The sequence below is a fragment of the Geotrypetes seraphini genome, chromosome 2, assembly GCF_902459505.1.
Source record: "Geotrypetes seraphini chromosome 2, aGeoSer1.1, whole genome shotgun sequence".
Taxonomy (NCBI): Eukaryota; Metazoa; Chordata; class Amphibia; order Gymnophiona; family Dermophiidae; genus Geotrypetes; species Geotrypetes seraphini.
The window spans coordinates 520,073,613-520,081,796 of NC_047085.1; the positions used below are offsets into that span (position 1 = coordinate 520,073,613).

The following is an 8,184-nucleotide window of genomic DNA, read 5'->3' on the forward strand; positions in this document are numbered from 1 at the left end:
TCTGCTCCCTTTCCTCCTTCTGTCACCCAAGGCCTGGTGTCCTGAACTTCATCAGGCAGCAGCAGCATTCACAATTCACCGCTGTTGCCGGCTTCAAGCCTTCCTCTCTTGTCAGGTCCTGTCTTCATGAAAACAGGAAGTAGACAGGACCCGGCAGAGAGGAAGGCCTGAAGCTGGCAACAGCAGCGAATTGTAAAAGCTGCTGCTGCTCGAAGAAGGTAATGGTGCCAGGCTTTGGAGCACCGAGGCAGACCGCTTCTCCCCCCCTCCCAGCCAAACCCCCGCTGACCCTCCTATCTCTCTCCCCCCCCCAAGTGAACCTTTCCGACCCTCCCAGCGAGAGCAGCAAACCTCCCTCCAGTAACGTCAGCTGCTTAGCGACTTTCTCCTGCCGGTGAAGCGTCACTGATGACATCAGTGACACGGCAGAGGGAGGAGAAAGCCACGCAGCAGCCGATGCTACTGGAGGGAGGTTTGCTGCTCTCGCGAGGGTGGGAGCGCGATAGGGACCGTGGAGGACCTGCCCCCCCCCCCTTGGTATGCCACTGATTGTTTCATCTCCTTTCGCCAGCTGATGTTATGTTTTCTGTGATTCTTTTGCGATGCCCGTTAGTCTGCACACTTCCATCTTTTGGGATCGCTGTTCCTTTGTGTACCATGGATGGCTTCTCCCTTTCACCTTCGTGTTTAATTGGAACTAACTTATCGAGGCTGAAGTGAAGAGGTACTGCGAGGAGGTAATGATCTCTTCGAAGTCTCCGCTTGCTGAGTCTAGAAGGGTTCTGCTGCTTGGATTTTGCCTCAGGATTCCTTAACTGATGCTGGCCTTGCCTGAGGTAACTTCAGGGTGAAGGCACAGAGATAGTGGTCGGACCAGATGGCGGGTATAAAACATCTAAATGTTGAACTCTCATTAGATCAGGGGTGTCAAAGTCCCTCCTCAAGGGCTGCAATCCGGTCAAGTTTTCAGGATTTTCCTCAATGAATATGTATGAGACCTATTAGCATACAATGAAAGTAGTGCATGCAAATAGATCTCATGCATATTCATCGGGGAAATCTTTAAAACCCAACTGAATTGTGGCCCTCGAGGAGGGTCTTTGGCACCCCTGCATTAGATCTTTAATAAAGTCTGCTTTCTTTTTAATGAATGACTATTTAGAAGACCACAGTAGATAGAAGTCATGGTCTGAGTTGTATATTGTAGAGTACAAGGAAAACAGCAGCAAGCAACATGGGGAATTTAAGGAAAGCAAACAACCATGAGCAGGCAAAGTCCCAGTCCCTCCCGAGAGTTTGCCCCCGGGGGTTCATCCATTCAATTTTGTAATCATTCTTTGGCAAGTAGAGATGGCATGTTCGGGTCATGGGACGTACACTAGCCCATGCAGCAGCATTCAAGACTGAAAAAGAGGAGCAGAGCAGCAATCATTAGTACATAGTCCATCATACAAGCAGCAGTAACAGCGCTGACCATCCCAGCACGATCCAGGCAGTAGTGAGATGGGTCAGGGGTGGAGTCAGGTGAGACCTTGAAATTGTGCAGATGGACAGTGGCTACCCACATAGCTAAATGGGTGACCGTTTAAATACTAGTCCTGTGTCCAGTTAGCTATGTGCGTACTGCACTGGAAACCAGCTGTACCCACATAACATTCAGCCATCACCAATGAACCACATTTTAATGCCAGTGCCCGGACCTGGCCCAGTATTGATTATCTGGGACTAATTAATCGAGGTAGCAGTTATCAGCTTTATAGAAAATGCTCACTGTTCCCGGCTGAATATTGACCCCTAACAATTCAACAATTAGTATAAGCAGGAATAACACTATGTATAAAAACTGAGATTAAATCATATCTAAGAATGCACAAAATAATTCAAATGGAAAACATTCTACACTTTATAATATAATAAAACTTTTTATCATCAAACAGGTTTAAAATATCTTCAGAGGATCCATGAAAATGAGAGACCAGTTACACGTCCAAAATATGGTAAAAGTTTTAATCACCAATCAAGTTTAAGAAAACATCAGAGGATTCATACTGGAGAGAAACTGTATACCTGTTCAGAATGTGGGAAATACTTTAAGTACCAATCTGTTCTAGAAATACACAAGAGGATTCATACTGGAGAGAAACCGTATACCTGTTCAGAATGTGGGAAAAGCTTTAAGTACCAATCAGCTTTAAAAATACACAAAAGGATTCATACTGGAGAGAAACCGTATACCTGTTCAGAATGTGGGAAAAGCTTTAAGTATCTATCTGTTTTAAAAATACACAAGAGGATTCATACTGGAGAGAAACCGTATACCTGTTCAGAATGTGGGAAAAGCTTTAAGTACCAATCAGATTTTAAAATACACAAGACTATTCATACTGGAGAGAAACCATATACCTGTTCAGAATGTGGAAAAAGCTTTCATAACCAATCAGCTTTAAGAATACACAAGAGGATTCATACTGGAGAGAAACCATATACCTGTTCAGAGTGTGGAAAAAGCTTTCATAGCCAATCAACTTTAGGAAGACACGAGAGGATTCATACTGGAGAAAAACCATACACATGTCCAGAATGCGGCAAAAGCTTTAGTCAGCAATCAGATTTAAGAAAACACAAGAGGATTCATACTAGAGAGAAACCATATACATGTCCAGAATGTGGAAAAAACTGTAGTAAGGAATCAGATTTACGGAGACACAAGAGCATTCATACTGGAAAAAAAACCATGTACCTGTTCAGAATGTGGTAAAAGCTTTAATTTTGAATCAGTTTTAAAAATACACCAGAGGATTCATACTGGAGAAAAACCATATACCTGTTCAGAATGTGGTAAAAGCTTTCATTTCCAATCAGGTTTAAAAATACACAAGAGTATTCATACTGGAGAGAAACCATATACCTGTTCAGAGTGTGAGAAAAGCTATAGTCAGCAATCAGATTTAAGAAAACACAAGAGGATTCATACTGGAGAGAAACCATATATATGTCTAGAATGTGGCAAAAGCTTTAATTTCCAATCGGCTCTAAAAAGGCACAAGAGGATTCATACTGGAGAGAAACCATATACCTGTTTAGAATGTGGTAAACGTTTTAATGGCCATTCAGGTTTGAAAGTACACAAGAGGACTCATACTGGAGAGAAACCATACACATGTCCAGAATGTGGCAAAAGCTTTATACAGCAATCAAATTTAAACACACACAAGAGGATTCATACTAGAGAGAAACCATGTACATGTTCAGAATGTGGGAAAATCTGTAGTCAGGAATCAGATTTAAGGAGACACGAGAGGATTCATACTGGAGAAAAACCATATACCTGTTCAGAATGTGGTAAAAGCTTTAATCACCAATCAGCTTTAAAAATACATGAGAGGATTCATACTGGAGAGAAACCATATACCTGTTCAGAATGTGCGAAAAGCTTTCGTCTGCAATCAGGTTTAAGAAGACACAAGAGGATTCATACTGGAGAGAAACCATATATGTGTCTAGAATGTGGTAAAAGCTTTAGTGAGCAATCTGCTTTAAAAATACACAAGAGGATTCATACTGGAGAGAAACCATATACCTGTTCAGAATGTGGGGAAAGCTTTAATCAGCAATTTCAGTTGAGACAACACAAGAGGATTCATACTGGAGAAAAACCATATACCTGTTCTGAATGTGATAAAAGCTTTAATGGTCAATCAGCTTTAAAAATACACGAGAGGATTCATACTGGAGAGAAACCATACACATGTCCAGAATGTGGGAAAAGCTTTAGACAGCAATCAAATTTAAAAACGCACAAGAGGATTCATACTGGAGAAAAACCATATATGTGTCTAGAATGTGGTAAAAGCTTTAATGATCAATCTGCTTTAAAAATACACAAGAGGATTCATACTGGAGAGAAACCATATACCTGTTCAGAATGTGAGAAAAGCTATAATAACCATTCAGATTTAAAAAAACACAACAGGATTCATACTGGAGAGAAACCATATACCTGTTTAGAATGTGGTAAAAGCTTTAGTGAGCAATCTGCTTTAAAAATACACAAGAGGATTCATACTGGGGAGAAACCATATACATGTCCAGAATGTGGGAAAAGTTTTAGGCAGCAAACAGATTTAAGAATACACAAGAGGATTCATACTGGAGAGAAACCATATACATGTCCAGAATGTGGGAAAAGCTTTAATTCACAATCAAATTTAAAAAAGCATGAGAGGATTCATACTGGAAAGAAACAATAAACCTGTTCAGAATGTGGGAAAGTCTTTAGTCAGTAATCAGATTTAAGGAGATATGAGAGGATTCATACTGGAGAAAACCCATATATTGTATGTGTCCATAATGTGGTAAAAGCTTTAATCAAATTTTAAAACACACAAAAGGATTCATACTGGAGATAAACCATATATCAGTCTAGATTAGAATATGGTGAAAGAGATAGGGGGAAGTTCTATAACCAGTGCCTCAATTTAGGGTTCAGTAAGCGCCCTGCTGATAGTCAGAAATGGCAAAGTTGAAGCGCCTACCAATGCACAAATTAAAAGGTGGCTGAAATGACTGCTGGAATCGTGACTAGGTAGCCACTTTAAGCCGTGGAATGACATAGGCGTGGTGATTGCCCAAAGTGTCTACCCAGCCGCGAATCATGCTAAAATTTTATCCTGTGAAACTCTGGCCTATTGCGGCAGGTAAATTCCCCCTCCTCATACTGAAGAGAAACCATATACTATATGTTTCCAGAATATGGTAAAAAAATATAGGGTGAAATTCTATAACCAGCACCTAAATTTAGGGTTTGGAAGGCACCCTGCCAATAGTCAGAAATGGTCTACCGACGCCTAAATTAAAAGGCAGCTGAAATGACCATTGAAATCATGGCTAGGTAGTTTCTTTAAGTCGCAGAACAACAATGTAGGCATGGCCAATGCCCAAAGTGGCTACCCAGCCGCAAATCATGCTGAAATATAGTCCTGCGAAACTCGCCTACATTTCAGCTGCCTATCTTTGCCTAGATCGCGGCAGGGAAATTTATTTCTCCCCATCAGCTGAGCATCAGGGATTCCCCAAAGCTGTGATTCTCTAACCGGCTCCCAAGTTCTTGTCACCGGTTACAGAATTGCAACTTTCAGGTTAGGGGAGTGCTGGCAGAAGGGAGTGGGCATCTCTCAGCTGATTTGCAGTGGTGTTCGGATTCCCTACCGTAGCTGGTGCTGGTTACAGAATCATGTCTTTGGGGACTCCCTGATACTCAGCTGATGGGAGAAAAAAGAATTACCCTTGCCGCAATCAGCGTCTGTGATCTAGGCAAAGATAAATGGCTGAAATGTAGGCCTCGAATGATTGACAAGTGATCGGCGACTGCTTTTAAGGTGGCCATCGACTTAGGCCCTGGTTACAGAATCCAGCCCATAGTGATCCATCCGCTTTAAGAAAACACAAGAGGATTCATACTGAAGAGAAACCATATATATATCCAGAATGTAGTAAAACCTTTAACTGGCAATAGAGAATGACACAGGGAAAAAATTTGCCCCGGTCCACGCAAACCATCTGATCCAATCCACATAAGCCTCGAATACTTTTTTTTTTTTTTAATATTATATTTTATTGTTTTTTACGAAAAAGTACAAACACTCAAATATACAAGGTGTACAACAGTATAAATTGGTTACCAACTTCACCGTATACCGGAGCGTCCCCCCCACCCCACTCCCCCTCCCACTCCCAACCCACAGCCTAAACTAAAGGAAAAAACAAAGTCCATTCCAGTGCAGTCCCTACATAAAATCTCATACATTCAATAAGTGACTACGAGCTCTAGGTGTTAAAGTGTCCCAAAATGGTGTCCAGCAAAGACAAAATAAACGGCCCTGAACAGAATCCAATGAGGAAAAACATAGCCTCTCCATAGAGGCTTGGTGTATCATCAAAGTACGCCAATGGGAAAGCGTCGGAGACTCAGAGGAGATCCAGCAGAGCAAAATCGCTTTCTTCCCCAACAACACTGATCTAGCAAGAAAGCTTTGAAACCCCTTCGGTGCAGACAGGGGAATATGATCCAATGTAAACAACATCACCGGATCCAGTGCAAATTTGTAATTCCACATGGTTTGAATATGAGCACAAAGCTGCTGCCAAAAAGTAGTGATCTGAGTGCAAGACCAAAACTGATGACCCAGAGTAGATGGAGAGTGAAAGCATTTGAGGCATTGGTCTGACAAACACATATTTGCCCAAAATTGGTAATGTAGACCTGTAGAGCCGGTGCAAAAATTTGTAATTCATTTCAAACAGAAGCACACTATGGGACACCCGGACTGTCCGAAAGGTCCCCCTCCGGATCATGGAGGCAGTCACCTCACAGAAAAGATCCTGAGACCATTTTAGAGCACAAGAGTCATAGGATGGCTCGCCCAAATGTTCCTGGAGATGACGATGATGAAATCTCAACGGAATCTGTACCTGAGCTGACAGACTCAACGCCTCCGAGAGGGATTCCATATGGCGGTCAGTGATGGAGTCGCATGGCAGAGAACTAACATAGGAGGAAAGTTGAAGGTAAGAAACCCAGTCTTTGGGCCTCCAACCATGATCTCGTTGAAGTTCCTCAAACGTCTTTAGAGAACCTGTAGAGTGGACCAGTTGAAACACATATTGATTAGTTTGTAAATTCCACACTTGTGAAGATACTGGGTCCAGTCCCACTGTAAATGCACCATTGCCCCGAAGTGGTAAATAAGGAGTCACCTGGAACGGGATCTGAAGCTGATGACATATTAGCTTCCAGAGACGTCTCAAGGGCAGTAAGAAAAGATCTCGTGCAGTTGAAGTTTTCCGTGGCAAGTGAGGAACATGAAGCAGAAAGCTAAAATGATATGGAGCACAAAGTAAAAGTTCCTGATTGGATGCCAAAAAATGTCCAGTCCCCTGAAACCAGTCATTCAAATGTCTCATCTGACACACCTGAGACAGCAAACGAAGATTATGGAGACCAAAGCCACCTCGATCCATAGGGCGTGCCAAATGAGACAGGGACAAATGTGCTCTCTTCCCATTCCACAAGAACTTTTGTAAACATTTCCCAAGTAGTTTATCGTGGCGAGCAGTTAGTAAAACAGGGATTATTTGAAATACATAAAGCCACTGAGGCACCAGCACCATGTTATACAATGCTATTTTACCCATTAATGAAAGCGGATAGACCCTCCAATTTTCCAATTTATGAGCTGTAGTAAGAACTAGAGGGTCTATATTGAGGGCGTACAGTTGAGAAGGGTCAGGGGAAATAACAATACCCAAGTATGTAAGGTGACCCGACGCCCATGCAAGAGGAAAGGTTCCCACCTCGAATACTTTTATACTGAACTTCTTTTATTAAAGTATAAAAAGAAACAATATTCTGTACAATTGTCATTTTATAAGTCAAAAGTTCTGGCTGCCAAACTAGAGAAGAGATCTTCAGCTGGTAGGGCTTTGTTTATAAATATTTATGAACACAACTACAATACCACTTTATCCTAAAGCAAAAGAAAATAAATATATTTTTTTTCTACCTTTGTTGTCTGGTTTCTGCTTTATTCATCTTGTCAATCTGTTCCATCCATCCACTGTCTGCCTTCTCTCTGCCTCTTTCATATGGCAACTGCTCTGTTTCTGTGCCTCTCCCAGAACCTGTCTGCCTCTCACTTCCATCTCTCCCTCCACCCCCATTGCTCTGGCACCCATCTTCCGTTCGCTCCCCCCATAGTCTGGCATCTCTGTCCCCTTCCCTCCACCAGGTGGTTTATAACATCTTTCTCCTCCTTTCCTCCCCTCAGATCTGGTATCTGTCTCCCCAATCCAGCATGTGCTCTTTTTATCCCCTCCTTCCATCCAGTATATGCTCCCCTCTCCCTCTCCTCCCCACTTCCCTTCAGTGTCTGTTCCACTATTACCCCTCCCCCCCTCTCCACTTCTCATCAGCGCCCTTCGTGCAACCAACAGCCCCCTCCCTCCCTTCCTTTCACCTTCGCTGGCGATTTTCATTTTTCTGTCTCCAAGTGGCCCGAGCCTTTTTTTCAAGTTGCATGCAGCTGCCCTGAAACTTCTCCTCTGATGAAACTTCCTGTTTCTGCTTGTGTCAGAGGAGATGTTTCAGTCAGCCTCGTGTTCAGAGACAGAAACATGAAGGAGGGA

At 42.6% G+C, this 8,184-nt stretch overlaps 1 pseudogene; it reads left to right on the forward strand.

The window, feature by feature from the left end:
- Positions 1 to 5,473, forward strand: part of LOC117354672 — a 79,148-nt pseudogene extending 73,675 nt beyond the window's left edge.
- Positions 5,474 to 8,184: the final 2,711 nt, after the last annotated feature.